A 25,044-nucleotide genomic window follows, 5' to 3' on the forward strand; every position below is an offset into this window, starting at 1 on the left:
CATTTATCAAGATAAAATATTAAATAAAATTTCATTTGTGTTAAACTATAAAAACTGCAGATTATGTACTATGGTGTATTATATGCCTAGTGTAGTATTTTATTTTAATTATACGCTACAGTTATTTACAATTTTCTGCTTAAATCAGCACAATATATATTATAGTCCTACAGGATTTTAAATTCTATAATCTTCACATGATATATCATTATTCAATATTTATTATACATTACGGCCTATTTAGTTAGGTAAGTAATATGCCATTTTAATGTTTTTGTATTTATTATCTATAGAGTAATTTTATGAATTGTAAGTGTTGATTTGTAATTAAAAATTTAAATATACATATTGCATTTTATAGATAAATAGGTTTCAAATATTTTAAAGATATGATCATCTTAGTATTTGACTTGTTATACATCAAATTTAGCATTAAAAAATATGTATCTTAAAAATTATATATTTCTTTTTTTGATAATATTTTTAAGCTAATCAAATATAAATCGTTTAAAATTTGCTATGATATTGAATGCTCCATACAATCGTATACAGACGTAGATTGGCTGAGATGCTCGGATGCTACAGCATACCTATACAATAATCGTATACAATGATTTATTGTTAAATCCATAAATACATTCTTCAAGCTAGATCTCAAGATGACAAATATGTAATTTCGAAAGTCTGATTTAGTAATATTAATTTGATTTTTATAAAATATGTAATTTTGTACAACCTTTGAAACTATAGCAAAAGGTCAACAGTTATTATGATTTAAAGCATCTCAGAAATATTCTACAAATAAAAATTTAATTCGTGATTTAAGATAACATAGGTACAACTAAATGTTTTTTAAATGTTTATATTAAATATGTTAGAGCCAATAAGGTTAATAATTGACGCATTGTAAATATTCATACTTATTAAACATTATTGTGTTATAACGGGATATTATAACATCTAAAATAGTTATAGGTAATCTATACTGATAAACATTGGTAAATATTACTAAATATTAGAAAGCTTAATTTAATTTAGAGTTATCTTTTTGAGCTTGATGATTTATCATTGCATTTAAATTTATAATGATATAGCACCAAACGTCCCCCTACGACGAGGTGTTATGTATTTTTTAGTATATGTAATTAGATTTTTATTTTTTAGTCGACTAAAAGCCTCCCACTGCAGTTAGTATTACTTATCTTATACGCAAATAAGTTGTAAATAGGTAACCCATTGTGTAGTGAAATCATCAATATATAAATATGAACTAAATAAATAGTAAATCAACTGATATCTATATGAAAAAGAATAAATGCATGTAGTGTTTTGCTATTATTTACATAAAAATATTTTGTATACAAGATAAATGATATTTTACAAGAAAAATGAACTGTGTTTTAATAATTTTTATAAGTAACTAATTTTCTCATGCATTCGTCAACAATTCAGTACTTATACTATTTTTAATTTTATGTTTGAAACTACACCTTAAATATTATAATATAATAAATAATACTTAATGACCAATAAGTAATACATGTTGAAAATCAACATAACAACGTAATGATATTTATTACTTTTAACTCTATGAATAAAATTTAAAAAAACGATTTATATAGGAATTATTAACTTACTTCGTGACTTATAAGGCATCAATAATCTAGGTATTTATATAATTTATAAAAGTATGTTAGCTATTAAAATGATTATGATTTCTGGTGGACATGAGTATTTTACCTTTTGTGGATGAAAATGTCTGCAAAAACGAACGAATTATACATTAGGTATTATTAGTTTTACAACACAGAAAAAAAAAGTTATATATTAATATTTTATATATTACATGCATTTATTGAATGAAGCCAATGTAATCAATAACCTATATTATTTAAGAATAATTACTAAAACGTTATTTTTGCCAATTTCTGACTATAACTAATTAAAATAAATACCTAATTATAATTGTTGTTATTGTAAAATATTGATACGATGTAGTTTAATTACGTATGTACAATCTTAACAATTAAATAATTTTAGTACAATGTTATCTAAAAAAAAAAATAGTTATAGTTTAATAATTTGCGTTTTTTAAATAATTTAAATAAAAATATGATTATATTGTAAACTTCTTTGTTTTGTATGTTATTACGTTGGTTTATTTGTCAAATTAAATACGTTCATATTATATGAAATTGAGTGGTTAAATATAGTTTTAAATAATTGAAAAGAATGAATTATTATTTTATATTAGTTAATAGTAATTCTATGGTGTTCTATAGGAAATGGGTGGGCCCACAGCGAAAAAAATAGTTTTTAGTAATATTCAATCACCTCTGAAAGAAAATTGTAATCCTTATGAAATCACAATCATTAAACTTGAAATTTATGTGTAGAAATTAATAATAATGCCTTTTAACGTCTTAAACTGTGAAAATAGTTCAACTATAAAAATATGTTTAGTATTTATACCTATGTGCTATAACATAAAAACAAGTATTCAAGCACAAATAAAGGTGTGCTTTTCAAAAATATAAATTCTTTTAAATAGATGTTCATACCATCGCGTTAGAAATGTTTATGATTACCATTTTTTGATATTATTATATTATCTTCTTGGTATATAGAAAATATTATACTTTTTTATTTTAAAAATAACCCGCGCGCATACTCCTTGTACCACCTAGCTATTACCTATCGTCAAATACCACATACATCGTCAAATGGTTAGTAATAAATTATAAAACTGTGCGAGTTATTAAGATATAATATACCTGATATAGGTACTTACCAATTTATGAGTAAAATTGTTTTAATATTGGTAATAATTAATGTACAGCTATAATTACTTCGAGACCAGATAAACTCAAGCTAGGCATGTTTGTAGGCATATGATTTTAAAAAAAAATCATGCTCATCATCATCACACAAGATTGGCTGCAATTAATATATTATACAACATAGGTATAAAACAATTTTAAATATACATTCCGCTTTGCTACAGGCGCTACAGCACATTATTGGATAAAAAAATTTGCCCTTCTAAGAATTTATGGTGAAACCTATGTACGAGTAGGTATTTATATTTATTTATTATTAATAGTGTAGGTACATATGACAAGACCTATAATAAAATAATTATGTACTTAGTATCTGTAATAAATGATACCTACATGACACAATGATAACATTTTTGAAACATCGATACATATGTGATCGGTGATCATGTGCGTGCGCAGAGGGTATGCAGCTGCATACCCTGAAGCTCTTTGAGGGTCGAAAATCGACAATAGAAAAAAACATTTTTGTGCAAGAAAAATAATTAGTACGTATATTAAAATATTTATAATGATAACAAATTATTAAAAATGAGAGAAATGATATCAGACTAACGGCAGTGACAACGTTTGATTCACGTATAAAATCATAATTAGGTGATTGCTAATAATTGCTATGCTAACCACGCATCACAAACATACCTATGGCCGGGTGTTATTAGCAAATTATTAGTTACTAACTACCAAGTATTTGCGAAATACATACTTTTTGTATTATGTCATGGTATTTGTTACAATGTTTTTTTAATTAAACAGTAAAAATTTTCAATATTTGTGTATAGTGTAGGTTTATAAATTTAATTATCAGAATTTGACATGCTTAAAATAACTTTCGGGGCACGCCAGTGTCAGCCCTGGAAAAGGGGCCAGCGCACGCCTATGATCGGTAGAGGGCGCGTTTAGTTCGCGCGCGCACACAAACACGTACATACGCACCCATACATATGAACGTAAACATAATGATAATATAGCATAATAATATTACATATATTATATACAATATATTAGAAACGTTTTGTATAGATATGTATGTATAACGTGCATCTCCTCACCCAACCTGTCGACCGCCACTCACCTGTTTACAATCCCTACCACGTCGCACGGCTCGTTCCACCCGGCGCGGCGGCGGCAAACAACCCCCACCACCGCGGCAACAGCACCGGCGACAGCGACGACGGCGGCAGCAGGTGGTTTTTTTTTCGTCCATCCATCGACTACAGACGACTGCCGTGCCAGTGCAACAGTTTCGTTTGTTCAGTCTTTCTCGACTGTAGTGGTTATCGTTATTGTTATTTCCTCGGCTCGCGATGAGTACATCGTATCGTCGTCGTGTCTTCAGCTATTCACTCACGCATTTGTCTATCCAATCCATGCGTCTTGTCATTGTTTCATTTTGATTTTTTTTCTACCCGTCTAATATTAAATTTATTTATTTTATTATTATTATTTTTTTTTTAAATTCAATTTAAACCGTCTTACTTTTTGACGTTTCTCGAGGGTCGCCTGATTTTTGATTAATTTATTTATTTATCACTAAAACCGATTTCAATTAATAACCACCAAATTGTTATATAATAATTGTCTGGTACAATATCATTATATACTGGAGATTGTGAATCACAACATTGTATGATATATTATTTACATTTGACTGGAAGCGTGCCGAATTACAAGAACAGTATCGTTTGCTGCCAAAAAACCGAAAACGAATTAAAAGGACTATTACAATATCTTAGGTAAGTTTATCACAGTAAATGCTAGTTTATCGCATTGATAAATCGCCGACGATAATAGTAATATTAACATGTGCGTATGCACCACAGATAGTGGGATATATACCTATATTCGTAACTATATTATATTAAGTACTGTGCTTACACAACTACCTAACTGTAATATAGCAGACCTCCGTGGTTAATATTTTTGATTGTATCGAAATCATTTATTTATACCGTTGTTGTACCGGTAGAGATCGTCCGATGTATCATGTACACCTAGTCGTAGTGGTGGTGGTCGGGCACGGGTTTCGTATTATTATTTATTTTGCCTCTAGAATTCGAATTCGCGCTGACACGTGATAATAATATTGTCGCCGTGGTTTGTGCCGGCCGTTATAACGTGCCCACTAAAGTGATTTTTAATCTCCGGGATGTTCAAATGTTCTGGAGGTCGGTCGGTACGATATAGTTTTTTTTTTTGTAGGCCGTTAGCTAGCCATCGGCAGCGACGGACAGCGGAAAAGAGCGAGCGCGCGAGAGACAATGACGGGTCTGGCGGCACTTCCGAGAAACGTCGTCGGGCCGGCCCCGACTACTACAACTCTCGTCGCCGACTGGCCGCCGCCGTCATCGTCGCCGTAGTAGTCCTCGACGTGTAATCGTAGTAGACTACTCGTATTATTATTATTATTATTACTATTATATTTTTAATATTATGGTCAGCACTATGTTGCCGGCGTCGCTGTGGACGTCGTAAAAATCGCGACGGCGGCCGTCCGTGGCGCCGCTTATGGTAATGCGATTTGGCAACGTCGAAGGAAAGTAGGTGGACGATGAGTAGGCAAAAGGTGGAGGTGCTTGTGGAGTTGGAGTAGGAATAAACATCAAAATACGACTGACCCGTCACCCGCGTTTTCTGCGCGTGCACAAATCGTTGATACATATTATTATTTTTATTACCGTCATATTATGGACACGATAGTAAAATGTGCATTGTGCATAATGTAATGTAATATTATTATTGCCGTCGTCAGATTTCGATCGCGAAACGCGCCCGGCTGGTGAGTGGTGACGTCCGCCGCCAAAAAAAATTTTTTTTTCTGACGTGCGTTAAGTAATAACAATTTTTGCTGATAAAAAGGCACGAAAAATACGTTGCGTAGGTAAAAAAACGTGTGCATGATTTTTCATGCCCAAAGATACATTAGAAATTATAAACGTCATCGTTACCTATAAACTTTTTTTACGATGGTTAGGGAGTCGGGTTTTCTGATCTATTGGTTCCAATAATTGTATTCTTTAAAAAAAAAAATTACCCACGAGTAATATTTCCCTCTGTTGCCGTTGCCATTTACGATTAAAGTCGATTTCACGATTGTTTTTATTGCTGTTATCATTTATTATTATTAGTTATTTATAATCATTACTATTATTGTAAGTTACGAGCTACGACCTATCTAACTTATAAGTTAATAACATTCACACACCAAACTGCGCATTCATTTAGCCGCCATACACACACGGGTACGATTACGTCACGCACTCACGCGTTGCTGCTTAACAATATCGTGACGATATTAATAATATGGATTGTGATTATTATAACTTGTGTTTTGCTGTTCAAAATATTTTAAGTACAACAATTATATATAATTTCACGCGTAAACATATTTACTTCCAAACGATCATCTCCATAGTAATCTGTGAAAAATATGTTTTGATTATTATTTTATCTTATTGTTTAGTGCAGGCTTATTAGGTATTCATATAATAAATTATAGGTACTGATCTTTAATTTAATTTAATATAATTCATAATATAAAATATTCTTAAAATAGACAGTAGACAAAAATATGATAGATTTTAGGTACCTAGTTTATAGTATACTGTTTTCTCTCGAATAATAATATTTAAGAACATGTTTTTCTTTTTTAGATTAATTTTTTTAATAAAAAAAAAAAAGTACAGATTTTATATTTTATAACCACTTGCTAAAATTGAAAACCGACAAAAATATCTATTCTGCTCTTTACATAGTATAATGTCCGCGTAACACCCACTGATCATGGTTTAATCAGATTCTGTTTGTTGGTTCTGCTGTAGTAAACTTTTGTTATGTGAACGGCTTAAAGCATCTTAGATGAAAAATATCTACGTTTGGAAGAACGCAACGAAATAATCGAAGAATACGTTTTGCTAAAAGGTTTTTTTTATAGAGTAGTTTTTTGTAATGAGCGTTTCATTTAAATTGTTTGATATAAATCATTGAAGTCGAAAAACGATTATAAACGGCGACGGTTAGCACTGCACAGCTAATGATATTTTTTTTATAAAATTGTATTTATTTTTCTGTTGGGTACTTATTACTTATTACTTTATTAGTAAGTATTAAATAGTAGTAACACCCGTGGGCAAAACAAAATTTTCCCAAAAGTCAAAAACAGTACTATTTATCGCTGTTTATTATATTACTATTTTAATACTGTATCATATTATATGATTATTTTTATTAAAATAACAGTGAAGGATATTTTATTTATTTTCATTTTTGTTACTTTTTTGCTGCACTGCAATTATAACAAAATATGAAGAATTTTTTAAAATTATTTAATTATTGAAAATTAAAAAATTATCTTAATGTAACGGTAAGATAGATCGACGATAAACGATATGCGTATCATTAAATTTTGCCTTTTGGCAATCAGAACATTAAAACAAAAAAAAACAATTTCAAATCTCAACGAAAAACTACTTTGGGTAGGTCATGTAGTTTGTATCAGGCGTTTCTCTCGCGGCGTACTATAACTGCGTTTACAATTGACCTTTGTTTGTGTCACGCTCTCTATGGGGTTTCTGACCGCTAACTAAAAATGTGTGCCTTTTTTTTATTATACTACAATAAGAATCATTGTGTTCAGGAAATCGCCAGTCTTAAATGCTAAATCCGTAATTGAAGTTGTCGATGAAATATGAGTGTAAACTGAAGCGTAAAATAAAATGTTTTATGATAAATATGTCAATACGGATTACGGATAATAATAATATATTAATGATATTGGCACGATAATAATTTCATATGCGTATATTTTTTTCTAAAATCCAAGTTTTAATAATTTGTATTAAAGTAAAATTATTTTACTTGTACACATGTAATATTTGAGATTATGAATTTATGAACAACTGCAATAAGCCAATAAAGATATGGAATTATTTTTCTTTTATTTAACATTGGATTGTATAAGAAATTGGACGCACACAAATAACAAAAAACCATTTCATATTAGATATTCTCATATAAAATCATAAAAAATATTTTCCAGTTTTATTTCATTATTGTAAATCTAATAACATTTGTCCAGTGGCGGGTCGATGAGTTTTCGAATAAAGAATGTGTCTGAGTTCTATAGTTTAGTCAACGATCCAATTGAGATTGTTCTTGCTAAATTCTTCATTAAATATCAAAACTTTTCTCTCGTTCTGTGAATGTTCGAAAAATACAATATAATAACTGAATAACAGTTTCTTGATAATTCAACAAATATGCTTTTACACAGTGACAATAGATATTAAAATAGTATTCCAGGAAACCTTAACGATCACAGGTACACATTACCTATACAAAAAGTATGTAGTATGTAATATATATATATATTAATTTATGGATTTTTAAAATAAACTACAGAATACTCGATATGAAAATATCTAATTTTTCAAATTTTTCAAATTTTCTAAATATTACAATTAAATTTAATCATCATAATATAATATATTTTATAATAATTATATGACTGTTAATCATAATTCATAATAATATTATGATGTATGAAAATATTAGTAGTTGCACTAAACCAATCATACGCATACCCATATTCATATGGCTGTATATTATTCTTTTATTAACAAAAATACGCGTATTTTTAATTTTTCCAGACAACAATATTATAATACCGCATATAGCATAAAAGCGCATTCCCTGCTGGCCGAGACGCACAAAAGGATGAAAACAATGTTCTTGACTTTTTGTTATTATTATTATTACAGTTGTCATGCAATGCATATTTCGTGTGTGTACGTCGAAAATGAGTTTATGCGACCTGACCGACCGAGAGGGAAAATAAAATTCACTCAAAGAGAATGTATAAATATTAGTTTGAAAACACCATGTGTTTCAAATGAGTTTGTCATTTTTTTCCCATTATTATTATTTCTACTTGAATTGAAAACGTGTGTGTACGTATACAATATTATGGTTTATCTGTCCGTACAAGATAGCCAGCATTCGAGATTAAAAGCGAAATGCTGGATACTGGAGACTAGTCGTTTAACCCTTGTTGTGCCAGTCGCCGGACATGTGGTGATCACGTTGAACGTACGTGGTGCGTATAAACGGATCGCCTCTATTTTATAATATTTATAATATATCGTCTTAACATACAAGGTTTTTTTTTTGAACACCTTAACTCCGCACACATCATAAATTTATTATATTTATTTTAAATACAATATAATTGTATTATGTTATTAAAATTAAATAAAAATAATATTTTAGAATAAAAAGGTAAAACCGGAAATGGCTAAAACAGACTAATCTAAACAAATAATAATAATCATGATAAAGACAATTTACAACAAACATTGTCGCCGTCGGTAAAATAAAATATAAAATATCTAATGTAAATTAAAATTAATTTGGTTGTCGTTATATAATTCTATTTTTTTTATTTATATTATATTATTTTTTTGTTGTGTTCTAATTATCCTACTTTCATTATTATTGGCGGAATTCATTTGTATATAAGAATCCGTCTGCATGGCTGATAAATAATAGTTGATGAAAACTCCAATATTTGAATGTGCTGAAGTAAATAAATTACCAAATTTGGCATGAAAAGACTCACAGTTGTTTATTAATTTTAACAATTATATTTTAAGCTACCTACTACTACTCAGAGAATGTATAAAGAACTGAATTAGTCCCGTAAACGTTACACACTAGGAAAAAAAAAATTGGATATTACCTATAGGCTATAATATTCTATCAATTTTATATTATATCAGTTTTATGGCATATTGTGTACTTTTGGGGTTTTAAATATTTTTAGAATGCGGAGTTACGGTGCGTTCGTTTTTTTCGACCGTGCTGAGATACGGTGCATGCGGAGTTACGGATTCACAAAATATTTTTATTTATGCGGAGCTACGGTGCGTCCGTATAAACATCTCAACTGTATTTTATTATTTCTTGTGGTCGGCAATTAATATTGGCTTTGCTTAAATAATAATGTACTCACTGTGATGTTATATAGTTATTTCCATTTCGTCGAATTCTTCACGACAATAATATCGTATTATGATACCATGATAAACAAAACGTACGTGTATTTATAAACGTATAAAATAATAATAAATTTGTTTTGGAGAGGGGTGGTAGAATTTTAAACCGCACCGGGAACCCGTGTCTGGTTGCTTTCTAATTCCAGTTGAAGACGGGATATTATGATAAAACAGTTACAAGCAATTAGATATAATTAGTATTTTACTATTTATACAATCGAAATTATTTCATTATTATTCAATATAAAATAATGCTGTAATGTATTTTTTTATCTAACAGTTTACTCGGATTTCGTCAATATAACTTATAACTTGGCGTATCAATGATCTTAGTTCATGCAGGTCATTTGGTTCGCATAGTTAATACGTTATATTGTATATTTATCTATGAGTTTATGATTACCTCCTCGATCTCTCTCCGATACTCTTCACCTTTTATACTTACTATTTTTAAACAAATATTTTTCCTACGAAGTACGAACAAGATATAAAATTCACATTTGTAATTATTACAGACAGTCCTTTGATTGAGAATAAAAATAAACAGTAATCAAAGAAAACGCTATGCTCGACTTGCAGTCGTCGCCGAGATCAGGATTCATGAGAGTTTATACGACCAATGAGTATTATTATATATTTATATATATCTATTCAATTACGGCTACATTGAAACTCTAAAAGTTGTACGTAGTAAATCTACGCTCGTTTTTCAAGTCGACAAGAAAATATTCAAATAACGTAAAAAAATATCATTTTTTGTATTTACAAACGACATTTTTGATCTAAAACTGAAAAGTAGAAGAAAATGGATATAATTAATTTTGTGAATTATTCTGAAGTGGTATAATAATATAACATAGTCTTATTGTAATATTGTTGTGTAGGATAAACAATGATAGGCGGCGAATGCTGGTGTAGTAATATTTTTTTTATGTATCTATTACTTCGTTTATATGATGGCGTTAAAACGCTCACATTATGTAGTTTAATAATTTAAAACCGATTTAATTTCAAATCGTTTTAACGCCATCATATAAATGTAGTTATGGTACGTGATATATTTTATTTTGAAACATGAAAAGTGGCAGCCCGGGCACGGCAATAATATACTACACCACGGAATGAATGACGAAAACGGGCCGCCGCCGATCAAATGGTAGAGGATAATAAGTAATAACTAGAGACCGGAATTGTATAAGTGCATTAAAAAAATGTGCTAAATATGATGAAAATTACAAAATATTCGCAATGATATGCACAAAAACTTTTAAAATATATGCAATAGGTTAGTAAAAGTAATTAATAAACATGTAAACAAGACGATTAAACCAGATATAACTTAACGTCTATCATAAACCACGGCTATAGCTATCTAATTATTTATTTTCTTTGATAACAATTAGCAGCATATTAAATATTAGTTAAGTATATTATTTATTAACAATTTTTCAGTGATAATTTCAAATGAATCGTTGTTGATATTAATTATTGTTCATTCGAAAAGCGATTACAAGCAAAATGCCGCAGTCCGCGTGTGTGGAAAATGCTGTCATGTGAGGTTGTAGTTGTAGTCGTATTGTTGTGATTATTATTTCAATAATCGACATGACATGTCGTTGTCGACCGTCGTGGTGAATTCAATTGTGTACATTGTGCAGGTTCTTTCTCATCGATGCTCTGGACGTGTAATACTGAGATTTCGAGGGGTCCCGAGTATAAACGCGAATATTGTTGATAACAATAATTTATGGGCATACATTTGTGATGATAATATGTGTGCGTTAAACATGTTATTCGACCAAGATTCTGATTTTCAGACACACGTGTATGTATCGGTTAGACTCTAATGTATAATCGTTTAAGGTAATGTTGCTGCCGCCGGAAACGGTTTTTGTTTTTATAATGAAAATACTTTTTTGTCCTATTAGAGGCGTAGATCCATAAATCGTTGTCATTTTTCAGAATTTCCAATAGTCTTCGTCTCTTGTCTTCGATCTAGATCACTATTCACTACAGACAAGAGCACCGTAACACTGGACTATACGGTTTGAACACCAACCGAACCGACTTATAATCTGTACCTGCGTAGATCCCGGAATCTTTTTCTTTTATTTAGTTTATTACGCTCTGGCACATGTGGGAATTCACATAGCATATGTTCGGGTGTCCTATTAATTGTGCAAGAATACAAATATTTTTCAGAATATTTGTTATTATCGAATCAGCAGCTATACACAATACAATAAAAAAAGGTTCGTTTTGCCTGAAGAAAACGGTCTATTTACGATGATCCTACTACGAGTATATAGACGTCGAAACTCGGCGTCTCGGTGTTCTTTTTATGTGTATAGCTACGTTTCAATAGTGAAATGGATAATAATGGCTTTTTATAATTTATACGTTATTTTTATCCAAGCAATTTTTTTTTTATACGTTTACCAAGGGACCGAATTCCATGGATTTTAGACATTTTTTCGGTTATTTTATTATAGGTAGTCGAAGTAATTTTATATAGTGGTCGTCACGAGTTTCAGCCACTTATAGGAGGGTGTGTGTTTGGTTTTTACGGTTCTACGTGCCTGTGCGTAAACTGTGGTCAATTTTCGTCCTTGCAGTACGTGTTCTATAGATGGGTCGGCTGGGTGTGGTGGTGATTTAGTAAAGCAGTGCTTCTAAACCTGTGGGCAGGAACGGCGCTAGGATTTGCGGGGCCCCGGGCAAAATAAAAAACAGTCACATTACATATTATCCAAACTAACTAATCTCTGAACAGTATAAAATATCATTTAAGAACTGCGGGGCCTTGATTAAAATTTTAAAATCGCGGGGCCCGGGGCAACTGCCCCGATTGCCCCCTCCCTCACGCCGTCCCTGCCTGGGTGCCTTGGCTATATGGCTGGGGGGGAGGTTAAAATATTTATTTCATTTAAAATATTTTCATTTATTTATCATAGTCGACAATATATTATGATCAATCATTGCCGATGATGTCTAATGTTAGATTACTGTTATTAAATAATAATAAAACTGTTAGGGTGGGGAGGGTATTGACAGTTTTACATTAAATTTGGTGGGCGTGGGCCCTATAACAATTAATAAGGTTGAAAAGCATTATAGTAAAGCATCATAATAATTATCGTGTGTGTGTGTGTGTGTGTGTGTGTGGTTTATCTCGTTCTCTCGAAAATCGCAATTCGTTTCTCCCCACAACGTGGTGTGTACCGTGTATTTGCTATTCACTGCAAATCACCGGTGCAGCAGTCGTATTATAGGTATTCATTACAACACTATAATATAGCGGCGTGGTGGTACACAATCTGAGGCGGCGGCGGCGATGCTTGTGCCATTGTACACGACAACAATAATAAATCCGCAGTTTCATTGGGGTTTGCGGTCGGTCATTTTAAATGCTAAACCTATATAAAACATTATTGTTGCCGTTGTATTATTGCCTAAATATTATTGTCATACAGCGTTGCAGGTGTATAAATGCACGAGTTTCATGGGCATATACGATTACACTCACTGCCCCGTTGTAATATTGTATAGGTACGGTGGCGGTGTGTGCAATTATGTAAATCGTATTACTGCACACGACCACCCTGCGAATATGGCGTCGGCAACGGCGGACGCGCTGATGCGCTTTTCTACTCCGTTGTGGATTTCTATTATGATCAAACATTTTTTTTCTCGTATAATATATTAATATAATTGGCGACACGGGGCACGTGCCAACCGCAGTCACATGACGCTCGGCTCGCCGCCGACCCGCCGACGCCGCTGTGTGTGCTGACTGGCGGGATGTGGGGAACGGCGGTCTGCGGTCTGCGATTCGATGCGCGGGTGGTGTGGGGCGGCCCTTTCCCGTTTAATTTCGCACACACTTACCCCGGCCCGCCGGATCACCCCTTCCCCTTTCACAACCTCCCAGCTAACCATCTGATAACCCTCCCCTCGACGCACAAACTCGCGTTCCCGTTCCAGAGGTATTTTTAATAATATCATTGTTGATATTACCGACGATCTTACGCACGTAGGGTAACTAACGGGCGATTGATTGTGAGGAACCCTCTCGCGTGACGTAGAGATTAATTACTGCATCGATTAATGATAATATTGTTATGCCGGTATTTGGCGACGGCGGTGCAGCGCGATGCATATCGCTGATGCAGCGTGTTCACCTGCATCCAGTGTGTCGCGGTCGTCGTCGCTACTGCCCGGTTGGATGACTAGGGGACGCCGCGTCGTCAATAATTTTAATAATATTAAGAATAATACTTAAAATAGTACTCTTATGTAATATGATGTGCCACTCACCTGTCATCGTGTTCCTCGTATAGACAAATAAAAACACCTGCAATCAGTTCACTACATCGTCACAACTATCGGTTGTGTGCAAAAATAATACGATATGAACTGGAGTGCAACATTGCGACCAAGTCGAGCAGTGCGTAACAATTTCGTGACTGTATTCACCGCGGAACGACTAACGGTGGTTAGAGTTTGTAGATCAGTAGAAAAAAACCGAACTACAAGACGACAATATAAGTCAATAACCATCAACCAATTGTTATATTTTACTGTCTTTTGTTTGTCGGCAGTGGCTATAGAAGGAGTGGCGGAGTGGACTTCTGAGTGTCCGGTGCTAAATCGCATGCATCGATAAAATATCATATTAGAACCACGCGAACATAGGCGCAAATACGGGGGCTTAGGGGGTATTAGCACACCTAATTTTAGAAATTAGCACCCTCAAATAATGATCTAATGTTCTTATGTATCAAAAACGTCATCTTTAGAAAAAAAAAAAAAACTTAAATGATAAAATGCATAGCATGAGCACCCTTAGTTATTTTTATTGAAATTGCGCCTATGCACACGAATGTGCCGGAGTGTAGGCTCTCGGGGTCTGCCGTCTACAATGGTTGATAATATAATTATTCATGAAGATAATTCGTAATGCACGTGTCACAGGCACTCTGCGAGGTTCACTCCCGTTGGTGCGTTTGATGTCCCGTTGCCGTCGTCGTCGACCGTTGCGGCGGATATGTTTGGCTGTCGGGATGCTCACCGTCCTGGTTGCTATATACTTACTGCCGAATGGACGAACGAGTGCGTCTGTGTGTGTGTGTGTGTGTGTGTGTGTGTGTGTGTGTTTTGTTTGACTTTTCGCGATATCGATTCAGCGCGCGTCGTATACTCGTTTGTCCACGTTATTGTTATATAATATTATTAGCTTATATTATTATGTAGGTATATCGCATTACCACCCTGCACCGTAACATCTTTGTTTTATCATAATTGTTATTAGGATGTTGTGGTGGCAGAGGGAGAGGAGGAAGAATAGTATTAGTAGTAGTAGTAGTGCATAGTATATTTTTCGCCCTTCAGGTATGGTGATGAAGCGTATTAAACAAACCATCGGTTTTTGGTATATTGCGTGTTTCCCCAATGATTTATAAACTACCGATGTATATTTAATTACCATGTGTACATAGTCCGATGTATAGTGTAGGTACCTACCCAATAATGTCGGCTATTGATGTAATAAAATAATAATAACGTTTTTTCATGTCGACGGCATGCCAAAAAAACAAACCATGTTCATGATGATAAAATTATATGTGTTTTATGAAATTCTTGAATATTTTATGAATTTATGATTTGATATTTATTGTTATCAATTATCAACCATCATTATAATTTAAACTTATAAATAGAAAATTAGGAAATGTCACGCGAAGCTTTAAAATCATAAATTTATAAAAACGGTATAGATGGTAATTTGTCTTTTATACCTTGGTATAACCTCAAAAAAGTAATAATTATCCGAAAAATGTTTACAATTTATAACGCGCATCATAATTTCATAACACAAACCATTATTTCATAACGCCCACCACTAAAATTCCCGAGTCGGTACTATAAGGTGTTATTTATTTTATCGCTGTGTAATATGATGTGGTAACGTAACGTAAATTGGCGATATTTACCACATCTCAATACTAGCCACCCTGCATCGTAACATCATTATTATCATCATAATAATTGTCAATAGGCAGTTGTGATGGCAGAGGAGAGGAGTATATACTCTTCGGATATAGTGATAAAGCGTGCGAAACTTACCATCGGTTTTTTAGTATATTGCGTATTTTCCCAAAGATTTTTTAAACTACCTATGTATATTAAATTACCAGTGTACATAAATCCGATGTATAGTGAAGGTACTTACACAATAAAGTTGGCTATTGATGTAATAAAATAATAATATCGTTTTTTCATGTCGACGGCATTATGTAACTCTATATATATATATATATATATATTATTTTGATGATCGATAACTGTCGTCGGTATATTTGCAGTTAGACAATATAATACCATTTCCCAACGAATAAAACATCGGGTCTATACCGTTTACGTGTCTTGCATGTTACGTGAGTTTTAAAATTAATATGTGATTGTGTTGGTAGGTTAAGGTAGGTAGACTTTTTTTGTGAGTTAAGATGCATTTTTATCTCTAGAACACTTCCTCGTCTTTATACTACCATGGTAGTATAAACAATCAAGATATCAAAATCGTGAAGTATAAAAAGTTCTCATTAACATTGAAAGTGGCGTAAGTTTTGAAAGTTAAATTAATTAATGCTTTAAGAGGCTGGTGAAGTGATTTTAAAAGCAGTTGATTTCAGTACCTATTTATTAGTGTTTAGATATTATAGATATGGATAGCACAACACTGCTATAGCTCGTCGTTATCTTGGTGATATCGTATAATCGTTTGGCCACCAATGTTTTTATTTTTATTCAATACAATTTTTTTCACGGTCAGGTGAATAAGTTAGTTACTGTGGTTTTGTCATATTGAAAAACATAACAATTGATTACTGATATTATTTTATTTAATAATATCATGGTGACAATATGCTAAGCAGTGATATAAATTATACGCATAATTTTATCAGTTTATCACTTATAAATTACTAACGTAGTTTATTTCAACATTGTATGCCGCGGTCGCTCTTTTCCTGTTTGTACGTTAACAACCGCAGAAATTTCACTGACTAGTGTTGAGTGAATGAGTGACCAATTAATTAAGATAAAAGACGAAAACCAGATTTTGATTGTTTCTCTAATTACTAAGGTTTGATTTATCATTTAATTATGCCCTATATAAATCCAATGATGAGTAGTGCAGCCTGATTATGTCGATCCGATTAGTTGTTTTTAATTTAAATCTGTTGTTAATACTTTAAGGTAAATATTAAATTAATTAACATAATTAAATATTAAAGTGTATCAAAAGTGACCGTACCATCAAGTACAGGCAGTTAATAATGTAAAATTATATAATTATTTTGTTTTTAGATATAGTGTCTGATGTCAGTATCATAATATCAAAACTATAACTTTTCTCTGACCATCAGATATAATAGCTATATACTAAATAGTATCCACTATTATATTGATGACTATTTTTTGTAATGAGGACGTTGAAAATTTCAATAATTGTTGTTCCACGGGTTGTGCATGCACTTTTAATCCGACATTTTCGAAATAAGACTAGGAAAATTCATTTTTACCTTATTATTGACAATAATTGCATCGGGGACTAGGGTCATTGACTAGGTACAAGAAATTTATTAAAATTATTACATTGTGTAACAGTGTAACACGTTGAGAAACATATAACTATAGTAATGGAAAAAATAATGCATATTAAATTAATATTAATACATTATAGGGTGAATACATTGTTCAATATTTGAATAATAATACATTTCCAAATTGTATTGTGAAGTTCTGTATGGCTAAGGAATTTGAGAACATGAGTAATTAATGATACTAGTGTTAACGTTTTCAGCTAGATGTTGGTTTAAATTATACTTGAATCGTTGTAGTTCTTTTTCAGGCTATTATATTGTGTTGTAGCACGTGTACTACATTGTGTGTGTAATATATCGCCGCCCATCGTATACATACCTACATACCTACCTATTTTTCGCTATTGGAAAGTGACGGGGTTGTAAAGCCTACCGACCAGGAGTATAATATGTACGGTTGTTTCGGTTTAGAAATACGGTCATTGTGTTGGAAGTCACCAAAAAGACAGCTTTTGTGATTGAAATCTCTATACGCGTTCGGGTTCCGTCCACACGGGGGGTCTTGCGTGTAGGTTGTCGAATCCCGTAGGGACGGCTCTATTATACGCCTTTTCGGTAGGTAAAATATACTCTGCAGTGGCGTAGACGATTCAATGGCATATACGATATATATTTACGCCCATGGATTGTAAACCTTATTCTTATATGTATATACAATTTTAGTACGTCAAATAAGTTAAGGTTATGGTGGTGTGTGTTTCTCAGAATATTAGGAATATAGAAGTACAAAATATAATATAGTTGGTTATAGTAAAATGTAATAGGAAAACGAATACGATTTAATATTTATTTTTATTCCATATTGTTTATATGACTAATCGATTGTATCGTATGTATGCGTGTACGATGTATACGGATTTTAAAGTACTTTAAATGACTTGATGCTAAATTAATTATTACACCAGTTCGCAGTCGCACTGCCGTGAACGACTAGTGCGTGAGTTCGGACTATACAGCAGGCCACTGTGGCAGGATTTGACTCTACCAGTGTATACTTATTAATTATATTATTATTATACTCGACGGGAAAGACCTGATGGTCCTGGATGTCCGTGGACCCCGCCGCCGGTGTCCGATACCGAAATGCCTGCGGAAATCCATTTGTGTATACCCTCGCCATGCTTTTGGTGCGGACGCCATGTTGGCAGATGGCAGAAAATAAATTCTGCGTGTGTATGTGTGAGTGTGTAACGTGTGTGTATAGGTATACAATATAATAAAACATAATGTATCATTTAATCATTTGTAAAAGGTAATTTATATTTACCCGCGGGACGACAGCATATATAATATAATATGACGTAGCGTCATATAATAATATAATATCGATCCTTGCCAATCGAAAGAGCACATCCACGCGCGTGCATTTCAGCATTTGTATCATTATTTATTTTTCCTTGAAACTTTATCTCGTTGTAATAGATGTAAAGACACGCGACGGGGAACCCGCGCCATCAGAATTCCCGAATCTGAGTAGGATCGAATTACGCACGTAGTTTTGCGCGTGTGTCGAGGTAGACTGGTATAGACTCGTGTCATAACGTTTGAACGTCTTGACAAGGGATCTTTTTCGTGCGACCGATTCGACAGTGCCGAGTCGATGACGGCCGTCTTGGCTTCTTGCAAAAACATAATAATATATTTCGAAGAGTTTGTAGTCGTAAAATAATAAATCGTACATGTTTGTAGTGAAAAACTGTTTTGAAACGAATTCCGGAAAAAATACCTAGATATTTTTAAATAATTAATATTAATTGTTTTGGCGTGGCCGTGATTAAAAAATGATACTATCTCAAATATATTATAACTTATAAGCTTCAATAATGTACACTATTAAAATGTGCACTATGAGATTAACATTAGGGTAGATAAAATAATTTTTGTCAGTAGTTTAAAAAATTAAAAAAAGAGTGATGTACCTTACCTATAGTGATATTCATTTAAATTAGTAATAAACTACTAAAAGTTGTTTTCTAGTGCATGTACCTTCATAATATAAATCTAGTCTAGTAGGTACGCCTATAAATACTGTATACTATATAAAATATATCATAGTTAAATATAGTCACTTTTTTAGGGGCCGGGGGGGGGGGTAACGGTTGGTAAATTTTGAAATATATTTAAGGAAACTAAATTATAGGTAAGGTTATTATTAGTATTATGAGGTTCCAACTAATATAATTTTTAAAACTGTTAATGCATCATATTGTGAATATTCTGCTTTGACAGTTATTTATATTAGCAGTTTACGTATGTATTTTTTTACATATTATCATTGTTTTGTATCCCACGTTTATAACTAAAATTCAATTATCCGTTCAAATGACATCATTTTAAATTTCTTATATCGCTATTTTTTTATACTAAATGATGTTGAAATATTATTTGATTTGCAGAAAAACATTTTGATCAATGTTAATTTGTTTTTATTTCTTAAAGACTTAAATAAATTATTTATTTATTTTAATAATAATATTTTAAATAATTATAAGCACTAATGAACTAGGTAAGGTTCATGCATAATAAATAATAAGCTACCCCCTAGTCGCTACCAAATAAAACAATATGAATCTCGGTCCATGTATTTTGTTTATATTTTTTTTTCCTGGTAGAGGAGGGTTGCAGTTTTTCTTTGATTTAAATATTTTGAACAGTAGATATCATTGTTTTAACATTAGTAAAAAAAAAAAAAAAAATAATCACTTAACTAAATATCCACACAGTCATATCAAGTTTGAAGTAGTGTCACTGGACACCCTCTTCTATCACGACATCAAGCCTTGTAAAAATCTAAAACCATCGAAATTACTTATTGTATATATTTATTACAGATTGTATATTTTATCGTTTATAAAGATATCATTGTAATAGTTACAAATTAAATACAGTGAAAACTCTCTATAACGAATCTGAAGGGACCATGTGATTTCTTTGGTTATTGAGAGTTTTCGTAATAAAGAATAATTAATAGGTTTTAAATCAAACCAACCATTATAAGTTAATTTAATGTTATTTACGTAGTATAGAGTTTTTCGTTGTAACGAGTTTCGTTCTAAAGAGTTTTACTGTATATTTATGAAAAAAAAAACTGCGTTATCACCAGACTTTACATGGCCATAGTCACATATTATTATGATTGGTCACGATTTCCATTATGATAGTTGATAAACTCAGATAAAGTATTAACATATAAACGTGATCGATGCGCGCCCCTGTTTCCTAAAGATCGACAATAACTTTAATAATTACAGTTTATCGTCCCCATACGGCCATACGGGTCGTAAATATTCAAATGTTTTTGACGTACCTACGCATGTGTTTTAAATGTCCTTGGTATTGATGATGGTCAAGACATCTGACTAATCTTAGTCCTCGATAATGGTATTTGTATGTAGTTGCAGCTTAGTAATTTAATTAATAATGGTAATCACTAATTATTAACATGTTGTAAATATTTAATGCCTAGTAATCATAATTAAAACAATTATGTAGGGACTAATCAGTCCAACCCATTGGATATACAAAAATGTACAGCCTGGGTCAGTGTGGGTTACAATTACAATTGTCTCTAAACAGTATACGGCAATATGAGTAAGTAAATACGAGAACATTTAAAAAAGAAATTTTTTCTACCCGAGTTAATAATAAATATTAAATATATTGCTACATGGTAATAATAATAATCGATAAAATGTATGCTTACGAAAATAGCTCTTTCTTTCTCGAGGGTTATAATCGGTTTTTATTGTGGTTATTGTTTTTTGTGTTACCTTTTCGATTCATCGTTATTTTACACCCCTTCAATATTTAGAGAAAAAAAACTTTAACTATTTACTTCTATATTTACTGTCTATATCTGATATTATATGCTTGTTTTGTATGAGATTTACTTAACTCATTTTTATCGATGCGTGCTGTATAAATATTACTAAATTATATGGTTTTTGCTTTGTCCAATATACGGTAGTCGGATATCGTCATATAACTATCAACAGAAAACCTAATGTATTTTACATGATTATTATAATTAAATTTGAGCTATTAAAATAAATTTAGAAACGGCCACTCATGCCTCCTTGAACGTTATTATCAGCTTTGAATAGTTTTGATGATTGCAAATAATTTGAATAAAACCATTTCATTTTACGGAAGTTTTTCTTTAGATTTTATGCATAATAATTTGAAGAAATTTCCCTTGCACTCTACCACATGGCCACATTATATTCTAAACAGTTAATATGGAATCTTTGGAATTTAGATAACCATCAAATTATGTACTTTTGGCTTTTGAGAATTTGTTTAATTTTATTATTCGGTGTAATTAATGCGAATTCCTTATAATGCACCAGTCTCTAAAATTATAACATTTCATTTTAAATTTTTGCGTTTATTAGAACTGAGCTCTATAAACTTGGTTTCGGTATCTCGATTTATCGGAATATTGCATTGTTCCATTTAGCCAAATGTTACTGGTGTCAGTTCCGCTTAACAATTATGAAGTTCATGTCTGTTAATGGAATTACGTAATAATCAATTACAATATCGACGCTTGGTATTAATATATTACGTTTTATTGCTTTGGTAAATAATCGAATGGCATTGGAAACTTGTGATTTGAATTTAAGTACATCGTTTTGTCATAATATTCCATATAAATACTCTTAATAAATCTATACCGATATTTTGCTATTATGCCCAAGTAAAATACTATGTACTATGATATCCGTTGAATCGTGGACGCAAGCCTGTTTCTTATATATATATATATACATATATATTTATCAAATATATGAAAAAAACTGTCCGATTACGTTTGATCGGGCGTATATCGATTGCGCCGAAATGACCTTTTTACCTGTGAAAAATCTATTGATTCCGCCGGCTATCGACTCCGCCGAAGTTTTCTTTTTATTGATTCCGCCGGTTAATATTTGTAAATTATTTATTTTAATGAAAACAAAATATAAAAGGCTTAAATTAATATACAATTAATTTTCAATTCACTCGTAAAAACACTCGTAGTCTTAGAGCATTACCTAAATATATAACTTGAATTTTGAATTCTCCAACTATACTAAACGTCTTAATCTCCCCTAACATATTCTATAATAATATACGTATAGCTATCGCATATTATCGTGTCGGTTTTATCTTAATCAATATAATCTATAAAATTGTATCGAAAAGAGACATATTTTATTACACGTAGGTACATCGGTATTAGAAATAAAAGTAAATATTGTACAATATGTTTTGTGTCCAAATGATCAACATTTAGTGACAGTTGTAGTCTTCTTCGCGTGTTGCATTATACATATACCAGATACCTCGACACCTCGTGTTAAAAATGAATTTTGAAATCGTTATTAATGAAAGAAAAAATCAATTAATATCATATAAAAGTTTTAAATTTTATAACAAAGCGTACGTAAAATATTTAGACGCCTATAAATGGCAATGTGTCAATAAAAAGTGCACTGCAAAAATTTATGTTGATCGTGATATGAAGATGATCGTAAAAGATGAGAGCTTACATTTTACTTACAAACTTTAAAAAAATTGATTTAAAAATACATAGTCGGCGGAATCGATAGCCGGCGGAATCAATAAATAAAAAAGTTCGGCGGAATCGATAGCCGGCGGAATCAATAAATAAAAAAGTTCGGCGGAATCGATAGCCGGCGGAATCAATAAATAAAAAAGCTCGGCGGAGTCGATAGCCGGCGGAATTGATATTAAAACGGCGGAATCGATAAAACCCCGTTTGATCGATCATAAATACTTTTCAATGTTTATATTATACCTCGTATTATACCTATCATACCTATTATAATTAATTTACATTGTACCATTGTATACATTTTTTTGTTTAATTGGGCTAGGAGTAATGACACTAAAATATGCACCTTCAAACAGATATTTTTTTTTAACGCTTATATTTTTTAATCATCTATAACAATATTATAACAATAGCGATTGCATTTATTTCGATTGTACTTTAAACTTACTGTGGTTGTTAATTCCGTTAAATTGTATTTTTGAAACTATAATAGGTACTCGTTAATGCATTACTCATTAGTAATGTTACTACTTATAATTATTATTATTGTAACATAAATACTATAATGTACGAATAATACCCGCCACTGCGTGTACCACTAACGTGATAAGGAAATATCTGATCGTTCTCAAAACCAAGATACGGTTCACAAACACTACACAATTACTTATACATTCTATTATGTAACATAATGTTAACATATCAGATTTCAGTGCTTTATGTCGTGTGTATTATATTGATTTTAGTGACTTATATAAGAACACACCAGTGGCATGTAAGTAATAGGCAAACAGTTTTATTAGATATCTTCGAGTCGTCCATGCAGGAAACGCGAAAATTAAAGAAAATCGATGTACCTATAATCTATATAATATACGAACTCAGTTGCTATTGAAAAATATTTATAATGTCTGCGTATATTTGAATTGAAATATTTTTCACCACGTATTATTGTATAAACCAAGTATAAACCCTTTCAAAAAACATACAATTTGTTAATCTCTTCCATTGAACGACATTTTATACGAAAATCATTAAATTCCGTGGCACATTTCATATTATGTTACATCGAGTACCTATGCGTCTTTTATTATACTTTGTCGTTCGTTCCGTTGTCGGTCGCAATGCGATTTTATTTTTCAGTAGAAACAAAAATTTTATGCACCGTTGTAGGTTTTTGTGTACTACAATAATGATGTAATACACGGAATATAATTCCCCCACGCTTACATTACTCCATAATATACGTATTGTATAACAATAATTATAATATTATCGACCGTCGAATATGATAATTCGGAGTGAGCACTGAACAAGAGTAGTGTTATAATTCGTAATGGTCGTCCATACTGTATTTGATATCTTGGTAATAATGATAATAAGTGTTTTATTTTATTTTAAATTTTGCCGTACAAAACACTGGGCTGCAAATTGTCTCGACGAATCGGCAACACCGCATTACTTATACCATAATATGAACACAGTAGCCGGTTATAACAACAGCGACACACTATAAAATATAATATTTTACGAGCGGCCTCCCCGACGGAATGTCGATCTCGGTAGCTGTTGGTAATCTCTGCGCTGCACGTCTACAACAGAACGACGATCGTTGCACCTGCTGCTTTTGACCATATCTTTACCTTTTATTGCTATTTTTTTTTAGGGTTCCTATTCACTTATTATTATCGATTCAATTTGATTTCGTTTTTATATATTCAAGGCTGCACAAAAACTACCTATTGACGTAGATATTATCGGCAACCAATAAACCTGATATTATTTGGGTACACCCATATACCTACCATTATACCCATATACTCAAATTTATTATTTAGATTCGTTTAATATTGAAAGTAATTGATTAAAATTGTTTCTTTAAAGAACTAAAATGCGTGCATTATTTGTCTCCAATCAGTCGATAAAACAAA

General features: G+C 31.8%; 1 protein-coding gene across 2 annotated transcripts in view; it reads left to right on the forward strand.

The window, feature by feature from the left end:
• The first annotated feature begins 4,059 nt into the window (after positions 1-4,059).
• The window catches only part of LOC107165792 (uncharacterized), a 70,183-nt gene continuing 49,198 nt past the window's right edge, over positions 4,060-25,044 (forward strand). For both annotated transcript variants that reach the window (XM_015514187.2, XM_015514188.2), the window contains exon 1: positions 4,060-4,573. The gene's annotated coding sequence lies outside the window, so the exon portion shown is untranslated. The remainder of the gene's footprint in view (positions 4,574-25,044) is intronic.

This window comes from Diuraphis noxia, unplaced genomic scaffold (assembly GCF_037042655.1).
Source record: "Diuraphis noxia isolate RWA-SAM2 unplaced genomic scaffold, SU_Dnox_SAM2 contig0001, whole genome shotgun sequence".
In the NCBI taxonomy this organism is placed as follows: Eukaryota; Metazoa; Arthropoda; class Insecta; order Hemiptera; family Aphididae; genus Diuraphis; species Diuraphis noxia.